Raw genomic sequence first — 16,193 nt, 5'->3', positions numbered from 1 at the left:
AAAAATAGTGTATGATCTCACTTATATGCATAATTTTTAAAGGAAAGAAAACAAAAATCCTTTGTATATTGACCTATTCTGATGATAATGCCTGCATTTTCAGAATAAAATTTTTTAAATATACTTTTTTTTTTTTATTCATGATAGAGAGGGAGAGTGCAAGAGAAAGAAGGAGAGAGGGAGGCAGAGACAGAAGCAGGCTCTATGCAGGGAGCCTGACGTGGGACTCGATCCTGAGTCTCCAGGATCAGGCCCTGGACTGAAGGCAGCACTAAACCGCTGAGCCACCCGGGCTGCCCTTAAATATACTTTTATGCAATATTTATTTTACCTTATTTTAACATTATTTGAGAAACTGAATATACAAAGGGACAACAGCCAGACTATATATAAAAATAGAACTTTGACCCACAACCTGCAGCAACCTGTGTGGGAAAGCAACCCTTCATCTACAATAGACGGCTCAGGAAACCAGAGTGCTCTAAGACTTGCGGAATGTCAGATTGCAATCTCTAGTGACAATCTAGGCAGCTAAACAGTAACTCCTTTAACATTCCAAAATGGCCAGGACTTAAGAACTGCCAGTTTTCCTAATATGCGTCCCTCCCTCCAACTGATGATCAACAAGAGGAAGTCAAATATGCCTCCCTAACCAATTAGCCCCACTACGTTTGCTGCACCAACAATCAGGGCACGGGTGAACCTTCCCTTTTTTCTACTATAAAACTTGCCCACTCCCTTGCCTGCATTTGAGTCTCTGAGAAAATAAAGTTGAAAAGGACAGTGTCTGACTCCCTTGCTATATATACCAAACTCTGAATAAATAGCCCTTGCTTTTCTCATTTGGGTGGCCTTCATTTATTTCCATATATTAATTGAAGGCTCATAAAATGTGCCCTTTCAAAAAGAGTTAAACTATGCTATTTGTCTCTTACTACATGCGTAATTTTTTTACAACATATATTTACACTCACCCATACATACATTTAACCAGTATACAGATTCATATACATGAATGTAATTATTTTGCAGTAATAATGTGTGATTCAAAGATATTTTATAAAACAGAACTATTTGTAGCTCAAGAGGACAGTGAATCCAGGATCTTTAAAGGGTCAGGCTGCTCCCTCCTGGTCCTTCCCTCTGCAGGACCTTGAAGCGTGAGCTTGCACACAGTGGCAGGTCATTCTCTGCAATCCCCTGGATACAGGTCAGTGCTGCTCCCCCCACTTTGTGGTGCTCCTCTGGGATCCTTGGAGCCCTTCCTCCCCGACTCCTTCTTACCCTTTACCCCTGCCGCTTTCCCTCCCATCTCTGCAGGCCTCAAGTACTGTCTCCTCTTGCACTGCAGTGGAATTGCTGGTTGTGCCCTGCCTTTTCTTCTTTACCATCTCCTCATATTAATGACTGCAATAGTGGGCTGATTTCTAAAAAAAAGCTAAGAGGCTGTAAGGAAGGCCCCAGACTTATATAGTGTTTGCTGTATTTATCACCTGAGAACAATTAGACTAGATGGGCTCCCTGCTTTGTGCTAATAAAATAGCATCAGCCTTTATATTGAAATTTCTAATTAGAAGAAATTTGCTGCTCATAAAATTCAAGTCTCAGTTTCATCTTCCCTCCTCAGATGCCCTATTACTTCTCCTAGTACAGAGCTCTCTGCTCTTTTAATGGGATTTCAAAAGGAAAGTGTGCCATCTGATGTCTTTCAGCACTGTGAACTTTGCACAACCTTAAAAAATTAAAGCAGTCTTTCCTTAGTTGGGAAATTACATTGTAAAGTAACAGTTGATGTAAAAAAAATTTAGGGATGCCTGGGTGGCTCAGGGGTTGAGGTTGAACGTCTGCCTTCAACTCAGGGCGTGATCCCGCAATCCTGGGATTGAGTTCCACATCAGGCTCCCAGCATGGAGCCTGCTTCTCCCTCTGCCTGTGTTTCTGCCTCTCTCTATGTGTCTCTCGTGAATAAATAAATAAAATCTTTTTAAAAATTTTAAATCAGTTTGAAAATTGCATACAGCATCTGTTTTGACAATTTCGATAAGCTATCTGCTGTGATTGTTTAAAACAGGGTTATGGTAAAAGATTTCCCATACATTATGGTTTACTTTTGTGTTATCAGAGACATTCTGAACATTCGAGAGACCAGAGGATCAGACTTAAGCTCAACAAGGTTGTATTTTAAAGTGTCTTTTCCCCTGAATCATGGAACTTTGGAAAGGGCTAAAAGCTCTAGAGTATTAAATAACTTTTTTTTTAAGATTTTATTTTTTATTCATGAGAGACACAGGCAGAGGGAAAAGCAGGCTCCATGCAGAGAGCCCAACGTGGGACTCGATCCCAGGTCTCCAGGATCACGCCCTGGGCTGAAAGCAGCGCTAAACCGCTGAGCCACCTAGGCTGCCCTTAAATAACTTTTTAATTGGCAAAATGCTCCTCCTCCTCACAACTTTTGGCACTATTACAGCAAAGCAATATTTGACTGAAGAATAGCATTTAACGACTATTCTTATGAAACTCCTGGAAATTAAAAAAGGATACAATAACAACAGGCAAAAAAATAAAACTATGGACAATCATAGAGAAGAAAGCTTCATTTAAAAAAATACTTATATATTCATGAGACCCAGAGAGAGAGAGGCAGAGACACAGCAAGCAGAGGGAGAAGCAGGGAGCCTGAAGCAGGACTCAATCCTGGATCCCAGGATCACGCCCTGAGCCAAAGGCAGACACGCGCAAATGCTGAGCCACCCAGGTGTCCTGAGAAGAAAGCTTTAGAACTAGATATAGTATGTACTTGTTTGCTTATTCAGTGAATATCTACAAACATTTATAATAATTGTGCATTAAACCAACTCTCTCAGTGGCTTTGTCACAGAACCTAAAATTGCCAAATCATTTGTTCCTGAAGTTTAGCATTGAAGTTTCTGGTCAAAATGCAAAGTATTCCTAACGAGTTATACATCAAACCACTATCAAATGTGAAATTTTACTTTGAATGAGTTTATAAGTTAGGCCTCAGAAAAAAAATGCCAGGGGAGCAAACTTTCAAGTATGTTAAAGAATTTGCCTAATTATTCTCAATACCTGATTTCAAGATTGTAGGTAATCATGTATAAACTCTAGTTCTCATGAATAAAGAACAGACAGAAAAAAAAAAAGGACAGTTCAGTGAAACAGTAAATGAATATAGAGTTCCAGGTGCTTTTCAAACTGATATTTACATATTAATGATTCTTTTAGAAAAAGGTTAAACTATTCTATTTCTTAATTAGTAGCTGTTGTTAAAAAAAATAGAACTTTGTCAACAGGGAAAGACTAATCCATGGTATTGATAGTATGTTTGATAAAAATAATAATACTTCCCAGGTTCCTGGCTGGTTCAGTTGAGAGTGTACAATTCTTGATCTCAGGACTGTGAGTTCAAGCCCTACTTTGGGTATGGAGCCTTCTTCAAAAAAATGCATAAGTAAAATAATAATATTTCATCAAATACATGTCAAAAAGAGCAAAACAGAATTTTTTTCAACTTTGTCCAACTCTAGTGCCACTTAGAAACAGAGCTCTGTGCCTCTGAATTGCTAGACTACTCTGGAAGGCAGAAGTAGCAGCTTGGGCAGTTTGAGAGAGGTAAGGCATCCAGGTAGCACTTACAGGGCTTCCAGGTCAGCTGCACACTCCTTCCCCTAGCTCTGAGGAAGGGGCATTATCCCTGGCCTGCAGAAACATCTTTCTGTTCATGTGACTTGCTCACGTACAGTCCCTCAATTCCCACCACCTTGCTAATAAAATCTGAACTCCCTTGGATGGCTGAGGTCTTCATCTGGCTCTTCAACTGCTGTGGTTGGAATGTTTGTATCCTCCTCAAATTCCTGTGTTGAAAATGCAATGCCCAAGGTAGGTGGGACTTCAGGAGATGATAGTGGAGCCCTCACAAATGGGATTAGTGCCCATAAAAAAAGAGACCCCAGAGATCTCTTGCCTCTTTCCACCACATGAGGACAGAGTTGGCTATCTGCAACCCAGAGGAGGGCCTTCACCAGACACCAAACATGCCAGAGCTATGATTCTGTACTTCTCAGCCTTCAAAACTGTGACAAATAAATTTCTGTTGTGTGTAAGCCACCCAGTCTCTGGTGTTTTATTTCCTTAGAGCTGCCAGATGAACTAACACATCTTCCTGCAGTGCCCCATGCTTGCCACCAGTTGTGTGGCAGTTCCCTAGACTCTCCATGCTCCCTATTACTCTGTGCTTCTGCACAAAATGCCCTTCCTCTCCTCTAAACAACTCCAGCCCTTCTACAAGATCTAGGGCAAGGTGCCCTTGGGACCCTCTCTAGGAGCTCACTCACCCTGCACCTCTCTCTACCATGACCTTTGCTTTATATTGTAGTCCTATGCTTACTTCTACGGCTTTCATATTTTCACCCCAGAGCCCAAGGAGAGGCCTGAGTCCTTAATAAAAGTAGAGTAAATACATAAATATAACCAGAAGGTACATGTTGTTCCATGAGCTCTAACTTGAAATTCAGCTTAAGGAATATAAATAAAGCTGTTGTTAAAAAGTGATTTTAAAAAGAGAACAGGGGCAGCCCCGGTGGCTCAGTGGTTTAGTGCCACCTTCAGCCCAGGGCCTGATCCTGGAGACCCGGGATCGAGTCCCATGTCGGGCTCTCTGCCTCTCTCTCTCTCTGTGTCTCTCAAGGATAAATAAATAAAATCTTTAAAAAAAATAAAAATAAAAAAGAACATAATCAAGAAATTGAAACAGATGTAAAATAAATATGTTAAAGATTAAAAAAAAAGATTTTAACTCATAAATTAATCAGAATCAGTAAGAAATTAGAACTGGTTCATATGAAAAAAAATCAAAGAAATAGTGTGTGTCATTAATTTACAAATTGAAGTTAAATGAAATTACACACAGGGAATAATCAACTGCAATCCACTGGACACAATTTATATTTTTATGGACAAGAATCATTGCTACTGTTATCAGCTTTCTACAACTTACAGAGTTGTAAAATAGTTCAAAGACAGCAAAAGAAGCAGAGAACCTACAGAATCCAGTAACCCAGACAATACCTAATTTCCATTATATATGCCCAGTATGATTCTTAGTCCATTTCAAAGTCCCTTACATTTTTTCCTATACTGTTTTAAGCTTGAAGCCATCAGCATTAAACATTTTTAAGTTTATTATAAATGATAACAGCAGGGAGATAGCAATTGAAATTCTGATTTCAACCATCAGAGGACACATTGAGTTCTATAAATAGTGTATAAAACAAATATTCTGGGCACCTGGATGGCTCCGTTGGTCAAGCATCTGACTCTTGATTTAGGGTCAGATTATGATGTCAAGATAGTGAGATGGAGTCCCCATGCCAGGCTCCACACCCAGTGGGAAGTCTGTTTGAGATGCTCTCCTCCCTGTGCCCCTCCCCCTGCTCACTCTCTCTCACTCTCTCTCAAATAAATAAAATATTTAAAAATAAACACATATTCTACTTTAGATCAAGGTGAAAAAGAAAACAAACTGAATTCACTGTATGTACAGATATCTAAAATAATTAGATTCATATGCATATAAATTGGCATGATCAGAATCACTTATGAGTTTAGAAATAAAATATATTTCATGGGATCCCTGGGTGGCACAGCGGTTTAGTGCCTGCCTTTGGCCCAGGGCACGATCCTGGAGACCCAGGATCGAATCCCACGTCGGGCTCCTGGTGCATGGAGCCTGCTTCTCCCTCTGCCTATGTCTCTGCCTCTCTCTCTCTCTCTCTGTGTGACTATCATACATAAAAAAATTTTTTAAATATATATATATATATATATATTTCATAAATGCTGGTGACATCTCTTCGAGCATAATATTATGTTTGAATGGGTACAAGGAGGTTCTGTGTAAACCATTTTAATGAGTTTTCTTATCTCTGTACATTGAATTTCTTAAATACACAACAGGTAGGATATGTAATTTATGATAAAAGTTAGAACATAGTCTTACTTGGAACATTCACAGCCTCCTGATTACTCAACGAAATAGATTATTTAGTTATTGAGTTATAAATATTCTGATCTGTGGTGGTTTTGTCCTACGTCAACTTGGTTAAGCTGGAACTATGTTTTGTGGAATTCCCTTCCCTACGAGGTCTTGGTTGGGATGGCCACAGGAGAGATTTGCAAGAGATAAGGGTTGTGCAGTACAAAAATAGCCATTCTGTGTATATTTTGTGCTCTTTCCCAGGTTCTCCCTACTTTAGGTGCAGGTGTAAGCACAGCCCAATGACAAGGCATCAGCTTCTCTTCAGTCCTCAAGATTAGAAGACAACACAGACCCCTGTCTGTCCTGACTTTCCCTGGCATTACATGCAGCTCTCCTGCCTGCTGACCTGCAAAAATTTCAGCAGTATTTTCATCTTAACAATGTTAGGTCATCCAATCCATGAACATGAGATGTCTTTCCATTTACTTAGGTCTTCTTTAATTTCTTTTGGCAAAATTTTATACTTTTCAGTACACAAGGCTTTTTTCCTCCATGGTTAAATTTATTTGTAAGTATGTTTACATGGTATGGTAAATAAAATGGTTTTCTTAATTTCCTTTACATATTATTCACTGTTAGTGTATAGAAATGCAACTGACTTTCACGTATTTATTTTGTATCCTGCTACCTTGCTAAATTAGTTTCTTAGTTCCAAAAGTTTATTTTTTGGAATCTTTAGTGTTTTCTACATGTAAGATCATGTCATCTGTGAACATAGATAATTTTACCTCCTCTTTTCCAACTTGGATGACTTTTATTCCTTTTTCTTGCTTAATTGTCCTAAAATGTTCAATACTGTATTGACTAGGATCTTATAGCAAAAGCTTTCAGTCTTTCACGACTGAGAGTGATGTTAATTGTGCATTTTTCATATACAGCCTTTATTATCCTTACCAAGTTTCATTCTATTCCCAGTTTGTTGAGTGTTTTATCATGAAAGGATGTCGATTTGTCAACTGCTTTTATTGCATGAATTGAGATAACCATTTGGGTTTTTTCTCCCTTCATTCTATTAATGTGGTATATTATATTGACTGATTTTTCTATGTTCAATAAACTTTGAATTCCTGTAGTAAGAAATTCCAGGGCAGCGCCCCCCCCCCCCCCCCCCCCCCCCCCGTGGCACAGCGGTTTAGCGCCGCCTGCAGCCCAGGGTGTGATCCTGGAGAGCCGGGATGGAGTCCCAGGTCAGGCTCCCTGCATGGAGCCTGCTTCTTCCTCTGCCTGTGTCTCTGCCTCTCTCTCTCTGTGTCTCTCATGAATGAATAAATAAAATCTTTTAAAAAAATGTATTAAAAAAAAGGAATTCTACTGAGTCAGTGTATAATCTTTATTTTTTAGGATTGTACTTATTCATTCATGAGAGACACACAAAGAGAGGCAGAGACACAGGCAGAAGGAGAACCAGGCTCCTCATAGGGGCGCCTGATGCGGGACTCAATCCTGGACCCTGAGATCATGCCCTGAGCTGAAAGCAGACGCTCAACCACTGAGCTACCCAGGCATCCCTGTATAATCCCTTTAATATGCTGCTGGTTTCAGTTTGCTTCTATTTTCAGAATTTTTGCATCAATATTCATAAAGAATATTGGTCTATAGTTTTCCCTTTGTGTAGTGTGTTTGTGTGGATTTGGTATCAGGGTAATGCTGACTTCATAGAAAGAATTAGGAAGTATTCCCTTCTCTTCAATTTTTGGGAAGAGTGAGAAAAGGATTGGTACTAATTCTTCTTTAAATGTTTGATAGAGGGATCCCTGGGTGGCGCAGCGGTTGGGCGCCTGCCTTTGGCCCAGGGCACGATCCTGGAGACCCCGGATTGAGTCCCACATCGGGCTCCCAGTGCATGGAGCCTGCTTCTCCCTCTGCCTGTCTCTCTCTCTCTCTCTCTCTCTCTCTCTGACTATCATAAGTAAATAAAAATTAAAAAAAATTATAAATGTTTGATAGAATTTACCAGTGAAGCTATCTGGTCTACAGTCTTCCTTGGGAGACTTTTCATTACTAATGCAATCTCCTTCCTGGTTATAGGAAGAGTAATTTTTAAATTTCTTCATGGTTCAGTTTCAGTAGATTGTGTCTTTCTACGAATTTGTCCATTTCATCTAAGTTATCTAATTTGTTAGTGTACCATTGTTCATAACATTCTCTTATAATCCTTTTTATTTCTGTGAAATCATTAGTAAAGTCCCCATTTTCATTTCTCATTTTAGTAATTTGAGTCTTCTTCCTTTCTCATAGTCAATCTAGCTAAAAATTTGTCAATTTTGTTCATCCTCCAAGAATCAACTTTTGATTTCATTGATCTTAAGTTTTTTATTCTCTATTTTATTGTTTTTCTATTTGAATCTTTTTAAAAAAAATTTATTTATTTATTCAGAGAGAGAGAGAGAGAGAGAGGCAGAGACACAGGCAGAGGGAGAAGCAGGCTCCATGCAGGGAGCCCGACATGGGACTCAATCCCGGGTCTCCAGGATCGCACCCTGGGCTGCAGGCGGCGCTAAACCGCTGTGCCAGGGGGGGCTGACCTATTCTAAACTTTATTTATTGGTTTGTTTTGCTTCTGAACATTTTGAGTTTAGTTTGCTTTTTTTCTCATTCATTAAGCTGTAAAGTTAGGTTATTAATTTGAGTTCTTTCTCCTTTTTAATGTACGTGTATACAACAATAAGTTTACATCTTTACACTGCTTTCACTGCATTCCATAAGTTTTTATCTGTTATGTTTTTGTTTTTATTTATCTCACAAAGGGAGTTTTCTAATTTTTCTTGTGATTTCCCTTTTAACAAATTGGTCATTTAAGAATGTGTTGTTTACTTTCTACATATTTGTGAATTTTCCGGTTTTTCCTTCATTCTGTTAATGATTTCAAGTTTAATTTCATTGCAATCAGAAAAAATGGCTTGTATAATTCCAGTCTGTTAGAACTAATTTAAGAATTATTTTGGGGTCTAACAAATGGTCTATCCTGGAGATTATTCCATGTGAACTTGCAAAAAATATATATCATATTGTTGTTGAGTGGAATGTACTGTTAGATCTGATTCATATTGTTCAAGCCATCTATTTCCTTACTGATCTGCTTTCACTATAAGAGTGGAAGACTGAAGACTTCAACATTATTGTGAACCATCTATAGGCATACCTTGCTTTATTGTGCTTCACTTTGCGGATATGTTTTTACAAATTGAAGTTTTGCATCAGCCTGTGTTGAGCAAGTCTATCAGTGTTATTTTTCCAATGACATTTGCTCACTTCATGACTCCGTGTCACATTCTAGTAATTCTTGCAATATTTTAAACTTTTTCATTTTCACTGTATTTGTCATAGTGATTTGTGATCTTTTTTCAAAATTTAAGTAATCTGGGCAGCCCCGGTGGTGCAGTGGTTTAGTGCCGCCTGCAGCCTGGGGTGTGATCCTGGAGACCCGGGATCAAGTCCCATGTCGGGCATCCTGCATGGAGCCTGCTTCTCCCTCTGCCTGTGTCTCTGCCTCTCTCTTGCTCTAAATAAATAAATAAATAAATAAATAAATAAATAAATAAATAAATAAATAAATAAGAAAAAAACAAAACAAAACAAAATTTAAGTGATCTAAACACCCAACATGGGGCTCAAACTCATGACCACAAGACCAAGAGTCACATGCTCTACTGACTGAGCCAGCCAAATGCTGTGATCTTTGATGTAACTACTGTAATTATTTTGGGGCACCATGAACTGTTCCCATATAAGATGGTGAACTTAATCAATAAATGTTGTGTATTTCTCACTGCTCTACCATGTGGCTCTTCCCCTATCTCTTTCCTTCTCCTCAGGACTCCCTATTCCCTGAGGCACAAAAATAGTGAAATTAAACCAGTTAACAACCCCACAGTTACCTGTAAGTGTTCAAATGAAAGAAAGTCACACATCTCTCATTTTATTTTTTTTATTTTTTAAAAGATTTATTTTTTTATTCATTCATTCATTCATTCATTCATTCATTCATTCATTCATTCATGAGAGACACAGAGAAAGGCAGAGACACAGGCAGAGGGAGAAGCAGGCTCCATGCAGGGAGCCTGATGCGGGACTCGATCCTAGGACCCCAGGATCATGCTCTGAGCCCAAGGCAGGCGCTCAACCACTGAGCCACCCAGGCGTCCCAATCTCTCATTTTAAATTAAAAGTAGAAATGAGGGGATCCCTGGGTGGCTCAGTGGTTTAGTGCCTGCCTTTGGCCCAGGGATGATCCTGGAGTCCTGGGATTGAGTCCTGCATCAGGCTCCCTGCGTAGAGCCTGCTGCTCCCTCTGCCTGTGTCTCTGCCTCTCTCTCTGTCTCTCATGAATAAATAAATAAAGCCTTAAAAAAAAAAAAAGTAGAAACGATTGGTGTGCCTGAGTAACTCAGTTAAGTATCCAACTCTTGATTTTTGTTCAGGTCACAATCTCAGGGTCATGAGATGAAGCCCCAGACTGGGCGCCACACTGGTTTGCAGTCTGCTTAAGATTCTCTTTCTCCCTCTCCCTCTGTCCCTCCTTCCCCCACTCACAAGTGCACTCTCTCTCTCTCTCTCTCTCTCTCTCTCTCTCTATCTATATCTATATATATATATATACACACACACACATATATATATGAAAGAAATTATTAAGCTTAGTGAGAAAGGCATGTCAAAAGCTAAGATATGCCAAAATCTAAACTTCTTGCACCAGTTAGCCAAGTTGTAAATGCAAAGGAAAAGTTCTGAAAGAAAATCAAATGACACTTCCAGTGAACACACAAATGATAAGAAAATGAAACATACTTATTGCTGATATGGAGAAAATTATAATGGTCTAGACTGAAAACCAAATCAGCCACAACATTCCCTTAGGACAAAGTCTAATCCATAGGAAGGCCCTAATTCTCTTCAATTCTATGAAGGCTGAAAGAGATTACGAAGATACTGAATAAAGGTATAAAGCTAGCAGAAGGTTCATGAAATTTAAGGAAAGAATTGTCTCCATAATATTAAAGTGCAAGGTGAAGCATCAAGTGCTGATGTAGAAGCTGCAGCAAGTTATCCAGAAGACCTAGATAAGGTAATTAATGAAGGTGGCTATACTAAAAGATTTCCAATGCAGGTGAAACAGCCTTCTATTGGGAAAGAAATGCCATATGGGACTTTCTTATTTGGAGAGGAAAAGCCAATGTCTGGCTTCAAAGCTTTGAAGGACAGACTGACTCTTTTGTTACCGGATAAAACAGCTGTTAATTTAAAGCTGAAGTCAACACATTTCCATTCAGAAAATCCTAGGGCCTTCAGAATTATGCTAAATCTACTCCACCTTGCTCTCTAAATGGAACAATACAGTCTGGATGATAGCACATCTGTTTACAACCTGGTTTACTGGATATTTTAAGCCCACTTTTGAGAACTACTGCTTAGAAACAGATTCCTTTCAAAATATTACTGGTCAGTGATAATGCACCTGGCCATCCAAGAGCTCTGATGGAGAGGTACCATGAATGCTTGTCTTCATGCCTGCTAACACATTATCCATTCTGTAGCTAATGGACCAGAGAGTAATTTTGACTTCCAAGTCTTTTATTTTTTTTTAAATGAGCTTTACACCCAATGGGGGGCTTGAACTCATGACTCTAAGATCAAGAGCCACTGACTAGAGCCAGTCAGGCATCCTGATTTTATTAAGTTTTATTGTTTAAGAAATAATAATGGTATAGATGCCATAGAGAGTGATTCCTCTGGTGAATCTAGGCAAATAAAATTAAAAACCTGGAAAGGATTCACCATTCTAGATGCTATTGAGAACATTCATGATTTCATGGGAAAAGATCAAAATATCAACATGAACAGGAATTTAGAAGTTGATTCCAACCCTAAGGATGACCTTGATGGGTTCAAGACTTCAGTGATGGAAGAAGTAATTGCAGATGTGGTGGAAAGAGCAAGAGAACTAGAATCAGAAGTGAAGACTGAAGGTGTGACCAAATTGCTACAAATACCATGATAAAACTTGAACAGATGAAGAGTTGCTTCTCATGGATGAATGAGCAAAGAAAGTGGTTTCTTAGGCAGCTGGGGTGGCTCCGCGGTTTAGTGCTGCCTTCAGCCCAGGGTGTGATACTGGAGACCCGGGATCAGGTCCTGTGCTGGGCTTCCTCCATGGAGCCTGTTTCTCCCTCTGCCTGTGTCTCTGCCTCCCTCTCTCTGTGTCTCTCATGAATAAATAAATAAAATCTTTAAAAAAAAGTGGTTTCTTGAGATGGAATATACTTATGGTGAAGACTGTTGAAATAACAACAAAGGATTTAGAATATTACATAGCAGCAGGCTGGTTTGAGAGGATTGCCTCCAATTTTGAAAGTTCTGCTGTGGGTGAAATGCTATCAAACAGCATCACATGCTACAGATAATTTTTTTTTTTTACATAATGCTATTGCACACTTCATGGACTATAGTATAATGTAAGCATAACTTTTATATGCACCAGCAAACAAACAAAAAACTATTTGACTTGCTTTATTGTGGTGATCTGGAATCAAAGCTGCATATTTCTGAGGTATGCCTGTATTTCTGCTTTTAAGATTCTCTCTCTTTTTTTTTTTTTTGTCTATGTCTTTTGACAGTTTTTTCTCTCTTCAGGTCTTTCTTTCTTTCTTTCTCTCTCTCTTTCTTTCTTTCTTTCTTTCTTTCTTTCTTTCTTTCTTTCTTTCTTCTTTCTTTCTTTCAAGATTTACTATTTATTTGAGAGAGAGAAAGTACAAGCAGGAGAAGCAGAAGGATAAGGGAGAAGGAGAAAGAATCTCATGCAGACTCTGCTGAGTGCAGAGCCCAACCAGGGCTCAATCTCACAGCTCTGAGATCATGACTTGAGCTGAGACCAAGAGCTAGACAGTTGTATGCTTAATCAACTGAGTCACCCAGGTGCCCCGCGCTTCAGTTATGTCAGTTTTTGGTTCATGTATTTGTGAGCTTGGTGTTTAGTAACAGGAGCCGGTCTGCACTCTGGAGGCCTGAGGAGGACGTGGGGCCGCGTCCACGTTGACAGGAGCCCCGGCCTCCTCAGGACCCGCGGGTAGGCTTCAGGACCATGTGGGGCCGCATCCACGGTGACAGGAGCCCCGGCCTCCTCAGGACTCGCGGTGAGGCTTCCAGAGGATGTGGAGCCGCGTCCTCGCTGACAGGAGCCTGGTCTCCTCAGGACCCACGACTGTTGTGCCAAAGATTGGGAATCTGAGAACCACCGAGAAGCCGTCACTGATGCAAATACACGAGGGTTGATTTACAAGCTCGAGCTTGCGTCCAAGTGCACCCGACACAGCGGAGCTGGGACTTGGACCCCGAGCTCAGTCACTCACAGGAAATGCATCTTTATGGATTTGGAAAGACCTGACAGACATTATTACCAGTGGTCCTAGTATTATGTGAAGGATTCTTCCCTGAGATTCTTCCCCTGTTTCAACTGACCCTGAAACACTGTGAACTCTTTGGAAGACAAATGTCAAGGAAATAAATGTTATGCATTGCTAATTTGAAAAAAAAAAAATACAATGTTTGTGTTCCACCAAAACTCGCATGTTGAAACCTAATCCCCAATGTGAAATGTATTAGGAACTGGGACATTTGGGACTGGATTAGGTCATGAAGGCAAAGTCCTCATTAATAGGATTAGGGCCCTTATAAAAAATGATCCAAATACTTCCCTTGACCCTTCTGTCATATGAGGACACAGGAACGAGATAGTCGTGTGTGAAAACCAGGAAGCAAATCTTCACCACACACCAAATTGCCAACACATTGATCTTGGACTCTCCAGCTTCAGAACTCTGAGAAATAAATTTCTCTAATTCATAAGCCATCCAGTCTGTATTATACTGTTATAGTAGCCTGAAGAAACTAAGACAATGCATATATGTTTGTAATTGTTATTCTTCTTGGTGAATTTACCTTTTTATTAGTATATTATATCTGTTGTCTCATAACAACTTTTGACTTAAAATCAATTTAGTCTGGGGCACCTGCGTTGCTCAATTAGCTAAGTGTGTGACTCCTGATTTCTGCTCAGGTCATTGATCTCAGGATCATGGGATCAAGCCCCACATTGGGCTCCTCGCTCAGCAAGGAGTCTGCTGGAGATTTTCTCTCTCCCCCTCTGCCCCTCCCTTTAATATTCTCTCTCTCTCTGTCTCAAATAAATAATAAATCTTTAAAAAAATTTTTTTTCTGGTATAGCTAGTATAGCTATCCCAGTTCTTTTGGTTACTATTTGCATGCAATATCTTTTCTATCCTTTTGCTTTCAACTTATTTGTGTATGTATGTATCTATTTATTTAAAAGATTATATTTTTAAGTAATCTCTATGCCCAAAATGGGGTGAAACTCACAACCCTGAGACCAAGAGTCACATGCTTTACTGAGTCAGCCAGGCACCCACCAAAAGTAATTCTTGATGAGGAAGAATTTACTTCTGCCATTTGCTATTTGTTTTTCTTATGTCTTATCATTTTCACCTCTCATTTCTTCTATTACTTCCTTCTTTTGAGTTTAGTTTTCATTCTCATTTTCTTTTGTATATATTTTATTGAAATTTTTTTGAAGATTATTTATGTATTTATTCATGAGAGACACACAGAGAGAGAGGCAGAGACACCGGCAGAGATTGAAGCAGGCTCCATGCAGGGAGCCTGATGCAGGACTCGATCCCAGGACACTAGGAGCACGCCCTGAGGTGTGATACCTCATTGTGGTTTTAGTTTGTGTTTCCTTGATAATTAGTGATGTTGGACATCTTTCATCTGTTTATCTTCTTTGGAGAAATGTCTGTTCATGTTTTCTGCCCATTTATTAATTGGATTACTTGTTTTTTGGGGTGCTGAATTGTATCAGTTCCTTACATATTTTGGATACTAACATTTATTGGATATATCACTTGCAAATATCTTCAGTAGGTTATCATTTTGTTTTGTTGACTGTTTCCTTTGCTGTGCAGAGCTTTTTATTTGATGTAGTCCCAATAGTTTGTTTTTGGTTTTGTTTCTCTGTTCTTAGGAAACATATTAAGAAAAATTTGCTATGACTGATTTCAAAGAAGTGACTACCTGTGCTCTCTTCTAGGATTTTTATGGTTTCAGGTGTTGAACTTATGCCTTTAATTAATTTTGAATTTATTTTTTGTCTTATTTTATTTAAATTCAAAAATTAACATGTAGTATATTAGTTTCAGATGTAGAGTTCAGTTATTCATCAATTGCACATAACCAGTGCTCATTATATCATATGCCCTCCTAAATGCCCATCACCCAGTTACCCCATACCACCACCCCTCACCCCTCCAGCAACCCTCAGTTTATTTCCCATATTTGAGTTTCTTTTTTTTTAATTTTTATTTATTTATGATAGTCACACAGAGAGAGAGAGAGAGGCAGAGACACAGGCAGAGGGAGAAGCAGGCTCCATGCACCGGGAGCCCGACGTGGGACTCAATCCGGGGTCTCCAGGATCACGCCCTGGGCCAAAGGCAGGCGCTAAACCGCTGCGCCACCCAGGGATCCCCCATATTTGAGTTTCTTATGGACTGTCTCCCTCTCTGATTTTGTCTTGTTTTATTTTGCCCTCTCTTCCCCTGATACTCTGTTTTGTTTCTTAAATTCCACATGAGTGAAACAATTTGATAATTGCTTTTCTCTGATTGACCCATTTCACTTAGCACAATAACCCTCCAGTTCCATCTATGTCATTGCAGATGGGAAGATCTCATCTTTATTGATGGCTGAGTAATGTTCCATTGTATTCCACATCTTTATCCATTCATCTGTTGATTGGTATCTGGGCTCTTTCCATAGCTGGGCTATTGTGGACATTGCTGCTATTGGGGTGCATGCTCTCCTTCAAATCACTGTATTTGTATCCTTTGGATAAATACCCAATAGTGCATTGCTGGATCATATAGTAGCTCTCTTTTCAACTTTTTCAGGACCCTCCATACTGTTTTCCAGAGAGGCTGCACCAGTTTACATTCCCACCAACAGTGTAAGAGGGTTCCCCTTTCTCTGCATCATTACCAACATCTGTTGTTTCCTGACTGTTAATTTTAGCCATTCTGACCTATATGAGGTGGTAACTCATTGTGCTTTTTATTTGTATATCCCT

This window comes from Nyctereutes procyonoides, unplaced genomic scaffold (assembly GCF_905146905.1).
Source record: "Nyctereutes procyonoides isolate TBG_1078 unplaced genomic scaffold, NYPRO_anot_genome, whole genome shotgun sequence".
NCBI lineage: Eukaryota > Metazoa > Chordata > Mammalia > Carnivora > Canidae > Nyctereutes > Nyctereutes procyonoides.
The sequence above is the reverse complement of the archived record's forward strand: the minus strand, read 5'-3'. Positions refer to the sequence as shown.